Source organism: Bombus bifarius, unplaced genomic scaffold (assembly GCF_011952205.1).
Source record: "Bombus bifarius isolate JDL3187 unplaced genomic scaffold, Bbif_JDL3187 scf7180000008026, whole genome shotgun sequence".
Classification (NCBI taxonomy): Eukaryota; Metazoa; Arthropoda; class Insecta; order Hymenoptera; family Apidae; genus Bombus; species Bombus bifarius.
The window spans coordinates 1,181,762-1,199,362 of NW_022884399.1; positions in this window are offsets into that span (position 1 = coordinate 1,181,762).

Consider the following 17,601-nt stretch of genomic DNA (forward strand, 5'->3'; position numbering starts at 1 on the left):
CTTTCCCCAACCTTGAAATCCCTTTTTCTCAGTAAATTTCGAACACGATCCATCTGCCGTTTTGTTTCCAACCGGATTTCTTGCACCGCTATACTTACTGCAACGTCTTTTTCTTATCTTAGTAATAAATTATTGGCTTGTATCTTTTCATACAAGTTTTGTTCGCAGTTGTAAGTATTGAAACTTATTCTAGTAGATGTATGAAATGTCTAATGACAAAGTAAATTTTCAGTTATTTTATAGATAATTGAAATTGCTGAAAATTAAATATTTGATAATACATATATCATATATAAAATAAATAATAGAATAAGAGATGTATGATGAAAAAGTGAATAATTGATCGTGTGAAATTAAAAAATAACTTTGTATTGTATGATAAAGAGATAATCACCTCTTTGCATTCAAATTTTTACCTTATATAAATTTATAGAAATGAAAATTAATATACGTGACATTAACATTATCTTTCTCTGGGCTTGAGGTCGTGAGTATTGTCATATTGAAAAAAAATTCACTCGTATAATTGTACTTTCTAAATATAAATTACTTTTGTCTTTGTACATATAATTATTATGAAAACACGTTGAAAAACCATAAACTATTTCTAATATTAAATAGAGACAGAAATGACGAAAGGTGCTTATTATTTTCTGTACATGTTTTCTTAAAAGTTGTAAACGAGAAGGAACTGCCTTAAAAAAAGTGTTAAACATTGTAGTAAACGAGAGATATATAGACATATAATAAATAATATACGTAATATTTTACAAAATCTAAATACATTAAAAAATCGTTTTATATCGCGAAAATAAACAATAAATACAAGCATTATACAAAACATTTAAATATTAATTTTTAGCTGAAGTGTTCAACAAATGTCATATATGTATGTACTATATTATAGCATATAGGTGTATATAGTATATATGTTATAGCACTTATATGAAATTCGATTACCATTTACTATTGTCTTTAACAGAAAGTAACAGAATATTCTAGAAACTGTAAAGAATTCACCTCGTAACGGAAAGAAAAGTTTTCAACAAAGCTATTATAAAGCTAGTTTATAAGTTACCAAAGATTACCGATAAAAGTCATACAAATATTATTCAATAAAATGCTAATTCCATAAAAGTACAAACCCAAAGTTTTCTTAACGAGCAATGAAATAATAATTTCGAGACTAAAACGCAGTCGACATATACGGTTACTCGAAACAAACGCGTCATCGTTTTTTTTCTTTTGTATTTCAATAGCGTGAGATAAGGAAGCTATGTCGTAAAATATCAGAATAAAAAGAAAGAAAATCTTTGCGGTTCGGAGGTGCTAAAAACATCGATAATCTCGGTGAGTAATAACGAAGAACAAACCCGAAAAGAACCCTGAAGAAAGAGAGCCGCGCCAAAAAGGGACTAGGGTCGAGAAGAAGAGAGGGAAGAATAAGTGCGAATCGAGATAAGTGAAAGGGAGCAACGAAAGTAGGAAAGGAACGAAAAGAGGAAGAGAAGACAAGAAGATTTTTAAGATAACGCCGGTATAGTGCATCTCCCTAAGGTTCTTAGCGCCGGTACCTTGTTAATTACACCTCGACCGATCGTAATTATCCCCTGCCAGATAATGAGTCGATTACCAAAGATGGGGTCGAACGAAAAAACGACAACTTTTGCGTCGCCGCTACCACTTCGTCATCCTTGACCAGATTAAAAAGGTGTACTTTTGTTTTAGAACTTCATTTTAATAGCACTCTATTTGCATATTTATAATAAGAAGTAAGTAATAAAACGTGATTTACTACCGATATGAAATTATTTGGAGCAATTTTCTACTTTGCATTGACTATCAATACCATATACGTTGTTCAAAATCAATAAATTGATCGTTCGCAGTTTCTAGATAGTTTAGAATTATAAATATTTCTTTACGTATGTTGCTAGAAATGAAAGTATTTATAAAAATGTTTTTCGTTTAATCTACTTTAAGCTACATATGCATATGTGGGTATATGTATACATTAAAAAACTGTGCAGTTTACAATCATCTAAGAATTACACAAATAAGGTTAATATATTGGCCGAATTCGTTACTTTCTTTTATAGTTGATTTAGAAATTGCAAAACACATTTCACTGCTGCGATTTACGATTAAAAAAGGCATTTCTATGAAATTCCATATATAAAAAGAAAGACAAATAATATAAATATTAAAGTTGTATTAGTTGTAAATTAAAAACAATTTTTAAAGAATATTTTATGTAAGCATTGTAAATGGTTGCAACATTATATGAAAAACTAATTTCAAATGCAATTTCATAAAATATCAGTTACTAATAAATCTATATTTTATCTATAAATAACGAATTAAATTTAAAAGTGAATAAATTTCTAATAGGTATAATTTCGACATCTTAAACTATCTGATTCTAATCATAAAAAGTATTTTCTTTTTGGAATGTTTTTTTAACTAATTTTATACAACCTCTTATTTCGTTTTACAGAATAAGACTGATAAACTGAATGATTTTTTGAAATGAAAAATAAATTTAATTTTGTATAGAACTTACTTTATATCATATTACTAAAAGTCTTTATGAAAGAATTTGATACATAAAAGAGCAACAAATCTCACGTATCAGTTTTTAGTACTAAATTATATGTAACGTTACTGCATAGCTTCTCTGGAACAATATAACGATCTTTGAATAAAGTTATATCTACTTACACGTAGCACTTGCAATTTATTAATCCTAATACATATACCTTTACTCTGTACAATTCAATCATTAAAGTTGCATATATTGAATATATTATAGCAAACTGCATTTAATTTAAAGTTTTGAATATTTTTTGTAAACTTGTAACCAACGTTGCTCTTCCCTGCATAGCATACCTTATCATTAATAATACTCATCGTCAACCACGCATATTGGTCAAGCTATAAGAAAAGTATTAACGAAGAAAAGAGTTATTTAAACGTTTTATTATCCCTGGTATAAAGATTGGCAAGGAGAGGTCGCAGGTCATCGGCGAAGCAAAGCGTTGTTTGTTGTATGGGCGTCCTTGTTCATGGGACCTTGACATCTCATACCTGTTCAACCTTATAGGGCAGACATCGTCGTTTATCAAAATGAAAATAATTTTATTGTTTGTGACTTTTATTAAACACTTATGAATATATTTGTAAATGTATTTGTAAATGAATATGTATATCTATTTTGTTATGGTTGTGATAATTACTCACACTCTATCTATGAATCACGTATATACTTATACAGATTCCATGGCATTTACGTTTGTATAGAGAGTACCGCTTATGGATGAGTAATATATAGAAGGTAATCCCAATAACATGGTCAAATCAATTACGAGGTAATTCACTATGTAAAAATAAATCGAAATTGTAGAATAAGATATTTTTGTTCGAGGTTTCATGTCCGTGAAAATCGGGGTTGAAAAATTCTCATATACAGATACTTGAATTTGGCTAATTAACGACTGAGTATGGGTAAACATTCAGTGGTAGGTTATTCTACATGCAAAAATATGTCAAAAATATACAATAAAATTTTTCCATTTCAGGCTCCATTTTCAAGAAAAGGAAGTTAATACACGCGTATGATAACCGAATAAATTCAAATTTATTTTTCTCGGAAACAATGCAGTTGATGACAAAATTTTATTCTACATTTTTGACATATTTTCACGTGTAGAATATCCCCCTACCTCTTATTTACCTCTATCTAGTCTGGAATTAGCCATGTTCAAATATACTTGGTACATTTTCAAAGGCGATTTTTTTGAAAGCGAAGCTTCGCACAAAAGATTCTATTGTACATTTTCGACTTATTTTCTCACAGAGAATTATGTCCTGGTCGATTGACCACGTTATGTGAAAGACTCTGTATATCAATTTAAACTGTTTTGATTAGAGATATTACAAAAATGAGAAGTATTATGCACAAAATTATATTATTAATATATGAACAATATTATTAATAGATTGAGGTATTAGTAAGTTATCAGCAATTCCTAATATTTCAATTTATTAGATAATATATTCCACATAATATTTTTATGATATAAATTGTACATTTTATGTATTCATTTATCTTAGATTAAAGGCACAATACAACTAAATGATTCACAATAATAAAATGAAGTATTACTTTGATTAATTATTTTCCAATATAGATACTTTTCACTATTTACTATCAATTAGAAAGAGCTTTTTTTCTGCGATTTTCTTTTAATTTTCAATATTACCTGCTATAAGAAATCCTAACATTGGTATTAAATGTATATGAAGTCAAATAATATCATGGTTTAAAATTACAAATCAATTTTTGACATTAGGAAATAAGAAATTGTTCTACTACCATCCGTAATAAATTATTTTTCTAAGAATTAAAACCTACTAATTAAGTTAACATTTTTAATGCTTTGGAGAATTTAAAAAATAGAATTTTATTTCCTATTTTTATATAAATTCCAGCTACTTATAACCAAGATACATTTTGCTTATAATTTATTGCAAACGATATCTTACGATTCTTAAAACGACTCTCAAAGGTAAAACTCGATAAATCAACATTCTTTGAACAGGAAAAGACAAGAAGATTCATGTGCCACCAGAGTAGGCAATGTCTTTCTTTAATTTCAGTACCTGTAATTAAATGTTATCTGAAAATTATCTGAAATATCTGACATTTTTCGGTAAGCCCGTCAAAGGCCTCGAAACCGTGACAATTCAGATAACGCTGTCAAAAAAGCCGTACAGATTCCCCTGTACGATGGGTATAACCGAAATTTTTCTGGAAGGATCCTTTTGCAGGCTGAGGGCAGTCGAAATCCGGGAAGTCGTAAAGCGACCAAACAGCCTTCACTCGAAGTTCAACAAATCTTTGCCGCGGTAAAATTGTGCGAGATCGATCGAGGGGAAAAGGAAAAAGGGAATTCACATAGCGACGTACTTATCTGATCGTGAATTTCTGCACCGCTCGTTTATACGCTTATAAAAATCTCGAGATAGGTTAAATATTTATTGTTGACAATTATGTATTGCCATTGGTACATTGTGGCTGTATTTCCTCCGAGAAGGAATTATGAATGGAAATAACTGTGGGTTAATAATTATCGAGGAGGAATGGAAGGCAATTTTTTACATAGAACTAGATTGTTACCTCTATTCTTAATGTTCATGGATTAATGCGATACTTCTTTTATTTTCTCGATATCATTTCCTCAATCGATTATTATCTTTCTTTAAATTTAATACATTTCAAATAAATTATTTTATATCTTTATCATTTAACATATATAAATAACGTTCTTGTTAAACACGATGATATATAGATATTGCACATTAGACTCCACTTTAATTAAAATATTTGATTTAAAGTTATGTAAAATCTTTATTAATTCTATATGATGGAAAGTGAATTACCAGAATATAACATTTTCCTTAACAATGATTTCAAGGAAATATTTAAAAATTTGATCATTAACAATATCATAAAATTATTAATATGATATTACAGGTCAATCGTCTTTATCGCAAGATACAAGGTACAGGTTTAATCAATGAAAATCATCACCTGAAATAACTCGGTACTTGATTTTATCAAGTAACGTTTGAAATGAAATTTATTTTGTTCAAGAAAATTTATTAGGTGGATACATTTTTATTTTGTCATATCTTATAGTTTGCAAGATATCATGATGACCTTGAATCTTTAAAGTAGTACCACATATCTTTTTTGTTACTGTGTTGTAACCGCTTAAAAGGTGAATTCAACGATCTAACTAATAAGATGATATCTGATGACTTTGAACTTCAAAATGAAATGAAAATTTTTGGTATAATTGCATTTACATTCGATGTTTGTCTTCAAAGTAATGGAAACACTACAAGATAGCTTCTTTCGGTGGGCATTAATGTGATTTTTTACTGCAGATAACATTGAAAGATGCTGTACATTAGCATACATCAACTACTTCAGAAGGCATACGAGGCATATTAAAAAAAGTTTATAGGGAAATTCTTGTTGACACACAACGAGCCATTTGTACTTACTTCATTCTGATACCAATCGCAAAAATGTCCAGATGTCAATAGCTACAAATTCAAACACACACTATAGGAGCAGACACTTGCGTAAATGGTGCATTTACTCTCCAAAGAGTTTCCTTTCGTTTTGAAATTCGAGACCACCTAAAGAGCACTTTATTAGAAGTCGTTGATTTCGTCTTTTTAGCAGCTACAATGCAATCTTAATGAAAATATCTGGTGCTATTTAAAAAAACTCAAGGTCGCCTTTGTAGCTCAGAAACTATAAGAAGAAATCAAAACGCATATAATAAGTCTCCTAAAATACAATGACTTTAATTTCAAAGATTTTTTGATAAAATCAACAAGAAACGAAATATTTCACGTGATTCACTCTAGATATCATCGACTATAACATAACTTCAAATTTGGAGTTTTTGAATTATTATCATCGACAAAATATGATATGGTTCTTGTTGAAATCTTTTAAACAATAATGATATAATATTAAATAAATTTTGATCGCAGAATAAACATCAAGAACATTGTACCTCAGAATGGGGGTATCTTTAATGGTAGATATAAATTTATCAAGTCGAATAAAAATATAATAACATTTTAATACATTATTAAGCTTGACATCTCGTTACATCAATTTGATACTCTAATATGATATTTTTACAAAATTATGACAATTCAAAATGCACAAAGTTGTTTTCCATAAAATCGCGATGAGTTATGACAATGTTGCAGTAAATAAGCGATATACAGGGTGGTTGGTAACTGGCGGTACAAGCGGAAAGGGGGTGATTCTACGCGAAAAAAGAAGTCGTAAATATAGAATAAAAATTTTTCGTTTATGGCTTTGTCTTCGAGAAAATCGACTTTGAATTTTCGCTCGGTACGTGTGCACTTTATCACGTCTCGTTATAATGGATCTCACTGTAGATCGTTATCTCGATGGAAAAATTAAAAAAAAAAAATTAAAAAAGAAATTGTATTCTATATTTTTGACTTCTTTTTTCGCGTAGAATCACCCCCTTTCCGCTTGTACCATAAGTTACCAACCACCCTATATATCTGTAATCCTAATTATCACTTTAAAATTAATACATATATTTTGTTTCCTTGAACCCTATAATAAATTTAAAAACTTTACATAAGCCTAGGATTATAAAAGAAAAATATGGATAAACCTACAGAAACATCGAGTACATTATTTTTTTACGTCGAATATGTTAAATAACTAACGATATCACTGAAACCACTATATTTCATACTATATTGTATTATAGCAAGTTTAAACAGATTTTATTTCAAATGAAATGGAAATATAACAACCTGAAATAAACATAAATTATTTCCACAAAACAAATTAGGAGAAGATAACTTTTTTTGCATCAAAATTTAAAAATCTTCAATGATTAGAATCATTTTTGGATAAAATCCTTCACACAACATAACAGTATTTATTTATCTTATTTCAAAATTATTCTTATTTTAATTACCTTTGAATGACGTACATATACAACTATAATTATAGTTATATATGTCAATTTGTAGCCTGTGTGCATGAAGACAAGAGAGAAGATCTGTACTTATCCGTAACGCAATTGGCAAAATAAACTAAAATTATTTGACAAACTATTTCAAAGTACATTTATTCAAATAAAAAGTAAAACATAATAGTCAAATAATTTTCGTATTCGGAGAAGCTAATATATAATTTAAAAAATAACTTCTATCCAAATAAAATCTTATTTAAATAATATCTGCCTAATCCTATAATGTATTTATTAGTAACAACAACAATCGCCAATGCCTTAAATTTATTCATTGTTGTTGCGTACAATACGTATTTTTCTAACCATTCATTTTTACAATCATATCGACCGGTCAATGATTATCGCTTATACCTTCCTAAAATCATAAAATGATTGGATAACTGCGAACAAACAATTTAGTGAGAAGTTCGAGGATCGAAATTGGAAGTTTTGTTCGGCACGGAGCATTCCTAACGAATACCAAGCTCTTTGGACAGATCCTGCCAGATAGTCCTGGAAGCATGTGCTGTCCTTCGTGGCATTGCCTTTGTTCGTTCACGTGAAAAATGACTCGGCGAATGATCCGCTACGGGAAAAAGAGTCTCGGAATTACGCGAAGGACAGAGAGAGAATACCACCAGTTGTTCTATAAATCTTAGTCTGCGTAAGCGTGTGTACAAGTCAGCGGTCAATCGATTCTTGTCTCGTGACAAGAAGCTACGGATGTTTTTACACAGCGGACCGAAAGATAGGAATCCATTTTTTTCACCTTCTACGGAACGACGCAATGTGACGACCCAACACGAAAGTAAAATAAGATAATTTTGTACAGCTTCTTAGAGGCCAATAAAGAATAAGGTAATTTTCTACAGCTACTTATGGCGCTTCTTATACCGTAGCTATACAACTTAACATTGATTATCATTTGTAATGATCACAGATAGTACTCTGAATCATAAATTTTTTTAATGAAAAAAAATTCATAATGATAAGAAACATGTTAAACTATTATTTCGTAAGGAAATTATTTCAAATTACATATTTACGAAATATTCCATATAATAAGAAGTTTTCCTCAAATGTTTTTTTTAAATTTTATTAAAATTTTTATTGTTTCAATCTCCATCTTTTTACATATAATACATAAAATCTACATCTTAAGAAACCAGCATGATCTTGATAATATCAAGGAAAAATATATTCAAATTAAAGGCAATATTTGATAAAAGTTATATTTCATCATAAAATATAATTGAAAATCTTTGAATTTTGAAAATTTGAGTTTTGTGGAAAGTTATTTAATAGTTTAAAAGGGATGCTATTTCAAACTATCTTTAGTTCAGGTATTAAAAATTTCTAAGCTTTTATAAACTCTTATAAATTAATTTAGAAAACTGTTTTACCTAAAATATTACATTTTTGCAGTCTCATTTTTAAGCTATCTAACATGTTTAGTTAATGATACTTTAATGATATTTAATTTTACGTATTCGTCAATTTTTCTTATTATTCAGCAAATGTATATTATTGATCAAATGATGCCTTGTTTGCCAACAAGGAAAATCCAAGCGAGTCATCCGATAAATCTTTCAGCAAAAGATCTCGTATAGCTCTGCCGCTAATCGATCCTTGCTTGACGGCGCGACGCTCCGCTACAAACGATCCTACGCGGGTATCTTCAAAGAGCTTCAAACATTGAAAATGAATCATTTCTGTTCACCACCGTAAATATAAGTATTTATCAAATGATGACGGCAGGAAAAATATGTGAATAATAATATTATGTATAATATTATATATGTAAAATACTTAATGATAAATATTTATTACTAAGGTTGAAATTTCAGCTTACAAACGATGTAAAGTAAGCACGATATCATTCCACCCATTTACACATAAAATAACGCTATTCAATTCAATTAGATGTATTATAAGATGTTTGTTCAGATAATTATGTAAACAATATAACCCATTACGTAAGACATTAAAAAAAGTAGCTTGATTAATAAGCGTCATTACGATTACGCAAAACATATTTAAATAAGACATTAATTAACGAAATAAAGTAATCATGGAAGCGTAGACAGAATTTAATGAAGTATTTCTTATTGAACGACATAGGTTGGCTGATTTATTGCATGTTCATGGATATAACGTCGGAATATGGTGCGCTTATGTAGCAAGGTATGTGTTGCAATTATGATGTTATGTAAGGAAATTATATATGTACCGCGTTTAAAAATGTAATATTCCATATAAAAGAAGTATTTTATATTTCGTAGTTTCTTTCTTTACTTATAAGTAAACGTATTGCGGCACCAATACAAATTCAACTACAGAATGTTCAAATTTGAATTACATAACTAAGAAGTATATATATATATGAACATAATAGAACTAAAATGTTAAAAATTTGTATCATTAAATATCTGTTGAACAAATTAATTATTTACAAATTCTAATTTGAGGAAATAGTAGCTCAGTTAATGCAATTAGTATACGTATCTACTATTAAGTATGAATAGTGACTGCTAAATGTATTTGCACATATTGTTTTCTAATGAAACCTTTTTTAATCAAATCCTATATAATTTTATTCGCATAGATCAAAGTTTTTTAGTTATATGAAAGTATTACTAAATGATACGAAACTTAATATACTTGGATTTACTTAATTATAATAATATATAAAAGGTATAATAAATATAATGATCTACAAATACATTTTGTAGCCACTATTCAGTGTAATAAAACCACGATTTTTTACACACTTTCGATGAACCGTCAAAAAATTATTTGGACATAAGTTGACTTGCATCGAATCAACAACAGAATTAAACGTAAAAGAAGCTCTATCCAAGAAATTGTATCTAGTATGTATCGTATGTGTGTGTCGTGTATGTCATTTTTGTTGTATTGTATGTGTCATTGAGATAAATTCTGTTATATAGATGTTATATAGATACAAGGTGCTTCCAAGTTCCTAATCAAATTGCAGGAAAATAGCCTAGAAGTGAAAATGACAGGTAGCTAATTAATTATGAGAGTTTTGTTATGTAATTATAAGTTATGCTAGATATATATGCATGGTGAAATATTATCGCATGATTAATTTGATTTTAAAAATCAATATGTGATAATAAAATCGGTACTCGTAACTGCTAAACACATTATATATAGAATTATTTTGTTTATTTAACAGGTTCTTTAATGTTTAAATTATATGTAAGTCAGATTAAGAAAGTTGTTCTACATTCATAAGAAGACTTTTAGCATTAATCCAAGTAGTGTGATATTTAAATAATTAGTGGAAAATATATTATTGCTATATCATTTAATAGATAATATAAATTATAGTCTACTGAGTCTATGAAAATGTAATAAATGCTTCTTATAAATAACTTATTAGTGATCTGTATACTTTGCTCAAATTCAAATAGATACCGTTACTATAAATCGATCCAGATAAGCATATACATATTAATGGATTTATCACTGCAATATATATAATCAATATAAACAAGATTGTACCTATTGTAATCAGTGAGATATACATATGTTAATTTCAAGCTTTGACATTTCCCATACTTTAATCTAATGGCATTCCTTAGTCAATTTCACTATCAACGGAGAAAGTGCAATCTAGTGTCGATGCAATTCCAGTCTCGCATAATTCTTGGAAGACAGGGTGTCAGTGATAAACTCGACAAGGTCGTACATGAGGCATGGAAAGCGACAGCCCCGTTGTCGGAACGACGTGTCCAGGATCATTAATCAGCGTAACTCTCCGCTAGCAGCCGATGCGATGGAGCCGTGGTAAAGTCGTGGTCGTTTTGCATTTAAACAGACATTGTGCCGTTGTCGGGAGAAGGGTGTTAGTTCGCGTGGTTCGACGAGTAGTCGTGGATACATTTACTCACTGACGAGCCGAGTAATTGCAACTTTGCACGCGTGGCAGGGCGAGGCGAGGTAAGGCGAGGTAAGGCGAAGCGAGGTAAAGCGAGTCGCACGAGGACACGTCCGTTTTTTCAACGTCGAAAGCGCTTTTTGCCGGCAACGAACCACAACATAATCGATTGTTTGATTATAAATGAATTTTCTTGACACACGTGACAATAAATTACCAAACTATAGTTGCAGCAATAGCGTGAACCATTACATGCAGCGACAAATTATATTCTGAAATAAGATACGCATGCAAACCAGGATCATGCTTTGTTCATTACTTACCAGGAGAAAATCTATGGAATCTATTAGCCGGTATGATATCTGAATACTTTATGAGATAATTAAAACCTTTTCGATGGTTCCGATATCTGTACATAACATCTGCAAAGTATGCTTTCAAGTGAAAACCGATGGATAAATTCCTGTTAGGGACACGTTGCTATCGCGAATTTATCTTCGCGGTTTATATCTTTCGAAGGTAAACCTGTTGGAACAATGCACAGTGCTCATGGTTGCTAAATCTGAGATGGATACATTCTGAGTTATTTACCTCGTGTCGCGTTCCAGAAAACGATAAATTCATTCAGAGAATAAGCTGTTTCTAACATGATATTAATCCACGAGTCGCGAGAAACCCTTTGTGGCGTCTTTCGATTAAGGTAGATTAAGATAGGTAATCAAAAATTTGTAAGTATATACTATACACATGACGTCTCTCACAATCTATTACACAAAAATATATAATCGCGTATGATTACATATCTTCTTATAACCACGGCTAATGTTGATAAGGAATTAAAACGAGTCATAAAGTGCTACATAAGGAAATTGGTGTCTAATCATACTTTCGTATAATAACATAGTGCAAAAATAATTTTTCGTCATCAATCATCTCAAAATAATGTGTTTCTTTATCCGGGATTGATGAATTATGCAATTGTAATAATTATATGTAGTATGTTCTACTGTAATATTTGCCATTCATTGATAATAAATCATTCATATAAAATAATTAAATACACTCGTAATCTTCCAAGGAATGAACTATAACATATTGTTTAAAAATTGCATTTATAAAATATCATTGAAGAAAGTAATAAAATAATAAGTTATTATTATTATTATTATATTATTATTATAAGTTATTATTATTATTATATATTATTATATATTATTATTATAAGTTAATATTTAAGAATATTGTTTCTTTGACGTATAAAAAGCATACAAATACATATGTAGATACTTTATAGAAATCCATTACACAAATCAGAGCCGTAAAACTGATTTTCATGATACACAAAGTAGTATATCATAGTAAATACTAGTAGATTCTAGTAGTAGATCGACATTTCTTTAACGAAAATCATAAGTAAAAGTATTACTGTATATTTTCATGTATATAGGTAGATGTTAATTACCATTTAATAAGTAGTTTTGGATTCCTTACTTAAATTATAATATGTGCGAATTTTACAAATTTTAAAAAATATAGGAAATATAAGAAAAGAATACGGTTCTCCATTATCATATTACCAGTTATCTCACATGTCCGTAGAATAATTTGTAACGCAAACAAATTCCTAGAAATCAGTTAGTTATTATATGCACTACATTAGGTATGCATACAGCATGTCGAGGAAAAATGGTGTTAGAAATCCGCTGGTCTCGCCAAGAATTCAGTGAACCTGCAAATGGCATATGTTTTAGTACGTTGAAACCTTACTGATATCCGTACCTGTTAACGTTCTAAGAGTGCATTCATGAGAGCACCATATGTGTAGTCGATTATGTTATGGGTAGCAACCCCACATGGTCCTTTACGAAGGTGTATACACGCATAAATTTCCTCCCTCGACCCCTCTAGGTCGAGTGCTACCTGTACATTATTGTAGCACACATGTCAGCTGGTAGTAAAATGCCAACACGTGTAAGTCGATATTTCCAAGGCAGACCTGTATATACGACATACATTTTACATTTGTGTATTTCTATTTTGCATATTATAATAGAACTATAATTTGTTTGTCTTTTCCGTATGCTTGAAGGACTGAACAATTTACTCTATAACAATATTTTCCTACCGTATAATACACGCTATGTATATAAAGATTGAAGAAAATAAGAAAATTAAATATATATTATTAATAATATTAATAATATTTACAAATTCAATTAAGTGGTAATTGGATATGATGATAATTTCCTTGCAGTTATTTACAACGATGAATAATTACAAGTAAATTAATCAATAGATAATTACAATTCTATGCTATACTTTTTTTTTTAATTTAGAACAGTAATCCCTTTTATAATTGTACAGAAATATATTCGTGTTTTCGAACGAACAATTTTACAAAGATCTGTACTTCCTTTATATTGCAACTCTCATTAATAAATGACAATTCATCCCGAAGGTTCATAAGAAAAAAGAAAAAATTAAGTACTTAGGTATAATGTGATGTTATAATATGATATGATGTTATTATAGTGGATATTATACTAAAATGTGTAAGAACCACTCTTATTACTTACATATACTTAAAGTAATCAGTTTAACATTATAAAGTTATATATTGTTAAAAGAAAGTCGAGTATTCAAGTCTAAGTTAAACTAAAACCATACATAATATTTAGATAATAAAATGTATTGACATTAATGAAATGTCATGAAAATTAACTTGTATGTTGCAAAAATATCATAAGAAATATCGTAATTCTGTTAATAGTTATGTTAATAGTTCTGTTAATATACTTTATAAAACAAAGATAAATTCCAATTTAAAATATAACATGTTGCTCTCGCATGAATAAAAAATAAATGATGTAATTAAATAATTATACAATGTATAATACAATCTAAAACATTATATGATATATCCTTAGCATGGTAGAACTTCTCGCAGTTTCCATATCTAACAGCAAAAATCAAGACGGTCCATTTTTGTGAAATATATAATTCAGTTTCAAAATAAGTATCTTGTTTAATAAGCTTTTTCAGTCCGTCAATTAGCCAGCAATATTCTCGTTAACAGGGACACAGAAACGTTGATTCTCATCGACCTCGAGAAGTCTCGTTTGACCACAAAAAAAGGTGAGGTTATAACAACGCCCTCCGATAATAGCAACGATACTAGTACCAATTTTCTGTAACACGAGACACAATAATTTATATCCATACGTATTATTATTACTGACCGTATATAAAAATGTATAAAAATTATTTAGTATAGCTTTTAGTGTAGTTTTACGATAATTGTACGGTTGTACATGATATTCTAATCTAATACTGTTAATAATGTATAAAACTTATATTTCCATTAAACTTATAATTCCATTAAAAGATGTAGTTCTGTAATAATTTATATAGAATAATATATTAATGGAACACTTCATTTTTTTAAGAATATTCTTCCTACGACTACAGTCTTATAGAATATTTTTAAATAAACTTTGTGTAGTGTATTATGTAGTGTATTATGTAGTATTATGAACTAAAAATCATTATACTTAACACATAAACATTATATCTTAGTATAGCTTTAAAATCATAATTAATGTATAAACATTTCTACTTGATAATTAAATTAATTAAATTACAATTTCAACTACGTAGACACAATAATATTTCGATATTATATTGCCTTTTATATTTTATGAATGAAAACAAAATAATATTTTTTATGATGCACACGACAATATAACACTCTTGCCCAGAATGATAACAACTATTAAAAAGGCAAAGAAATAAAAGTAAAGCATGTTACGCAGCTTATACTTCATCCTGCGAACTACAAAGATTCTAATCTCTATGATCAGTCATAACGATTATACTAGGTTCTAGGATAGTGCTGGAGGCAAAAAATCAAAATCATATCTAATATGAAGACAGAGAAGTAACGTAATGCAAGGGTTAAAATAGAAAGTTCAAGTTGGCCAGCCCGTGGCATCACTCATCCCGCCACTCGGAGTGGTAATTAATTTCACGATAATTAGCGGCGATGTGGCCAGCTAGTCCGGCTGCTGTGGTCCAAGAATATAATTACGGAATAAATTCTCCAACCAAAGGTTCAAGGTAATAAGGCCATTATCAACGTTCTGGAAAATATCCCTTTTCTCTCCCGTCCTTTTATTCACCATTATTGCCACTTCTCATGTTTCTTCATTGTACTTTGGACTTTTACCTTATTTCACGTACGCGAATGAAAACAATGCTTTTTTCTTTATTTATTAATCACCTATAATAGCGCTATTGCTCCCCGATATTGCTTACATGATAATATGCTTTTATTGTACTATGGAAAATTCGCTGCATTTAAAAATCTTATTTTATACAGAAATCAGATATAAAACAAGAAAATGCAGGTGCATAGAGAAATATGACCAGTATATACATCATTAAATACAATTAAAAATAAAAGAAAATGTAAACCTGATTACATCTTTCGTTCTACCTACCTATTTCATGTTTTCTAAACATCAACTAACTGATAACGTCAGCCAAATTAAAAATCCCAAATATTTAAAAACAAAATATTTCAATATATTTTAAATATTTAAATATATCAACATTATACAATTTATTATACAATTATTTTAATCCACTGATTAAGCGAAAATTCCACATAACAAAATTGAAAATGTATGTTAATGCCTCTGCACTATAATCAGCGAAAATTAATATTTTGATTCCCACGTAAAGAAGCGTCGTGTTTCTTGAAATAGGTTGCCATATCAAAAGAAGCTCTACAAGAAATGTTAATGATAGGACCTTCAACTTTGCGGTTGCAAATTTGTCGTAGAGTAAGCATTGATATGAACGAAAAGTACACGACAGCCTCGTAAGTCTTCGTTGGGATCCCTGCGTTTTGCCTTGGGGTTCCTTGAAGAAGAAATTGAACTCTGTATGAAGACAAACTCTTCCCACATGTACAGAATAAACTACCTGACGATAATTAATCCCAATCAGGATTTTTGCCTTAATTCTGTAATTCCTTTTACACAATAACTAAATCAACAGAAACAACTAGAACAAATAATAAACTACTTTTCTTTAAAACTATTTCTGATTTCTTCTATCTTCATTATAATACTTGTATTCTTTCTATAATATAATGTTATACATATATAATTGTTCGTAAGTTTTTTCTATATATATGTATTTCCTTTTTGTCCAACTGTAAGTATTTTATCAGTTACGCTAAAGTTTATTTATTCTAAACACTTTTTAAAAATTGCTTCAATACTATCTGACAAATCGAATAAAACAATTTCTACATTTTCTCACTCTATGCAAAATTACAAGTTAACTTCTACACTAAATCTTTTAGAATAGAGAAAATGTTCAATAAATTATTTAAATAATAAGTATAGATTTAATTTCGCTTTTTTTTATAAATGTAGGATTAACATTTTCATTTTTTCGATTGGAATGATGAATCTTTCTCGTGTGTAATTCCCTAAAGCAGATTATAAATCCTGCAATTCATTTTATTTAAAATAGCTTGAACATATCTCTATAAAGCCAAATAATAAGGAAACCAAATAACATATCAATTTCGATATTTCCTGAAATTTGTGCAACCAGTTGGTCTTATCGAATATTATCGATGGTACACGAGTACCTCGGTACAACTTAGTTTAAAGCGTCAAAGCATCCTTTATCTGTCGGAATCCAACGTCAGACGACATTTGGGCGTCGGATATTTATCACAGACTCCACGCACGCTCCGCGCACAGGGAGAACGTCCAGTGGCCCTCAAGTGCCCCTTATGCGTCGGTTTTTCAACACAGAAAAAGATAGACACGCATAGACGGAAAGAGAACGATAAGGGGAAAGAGATAGAAAAAAAGAGAGAGACGGAGCGCCGGTAAAAGAAAAAAAAAGAAAGGAACAGGGCATATACCTGTTCCACGCGTGAGCGCACACACACAACTCACACAATCGTAGGACCACGCGCGCTGTGCGCGCGCACATCCTCCCCGTACATGCTCCCCTTAAGCACGAGGCCCGGCAAGCACGCGTGCGCCCTAGTACACGCACGCACGCACGCACGCACGTACG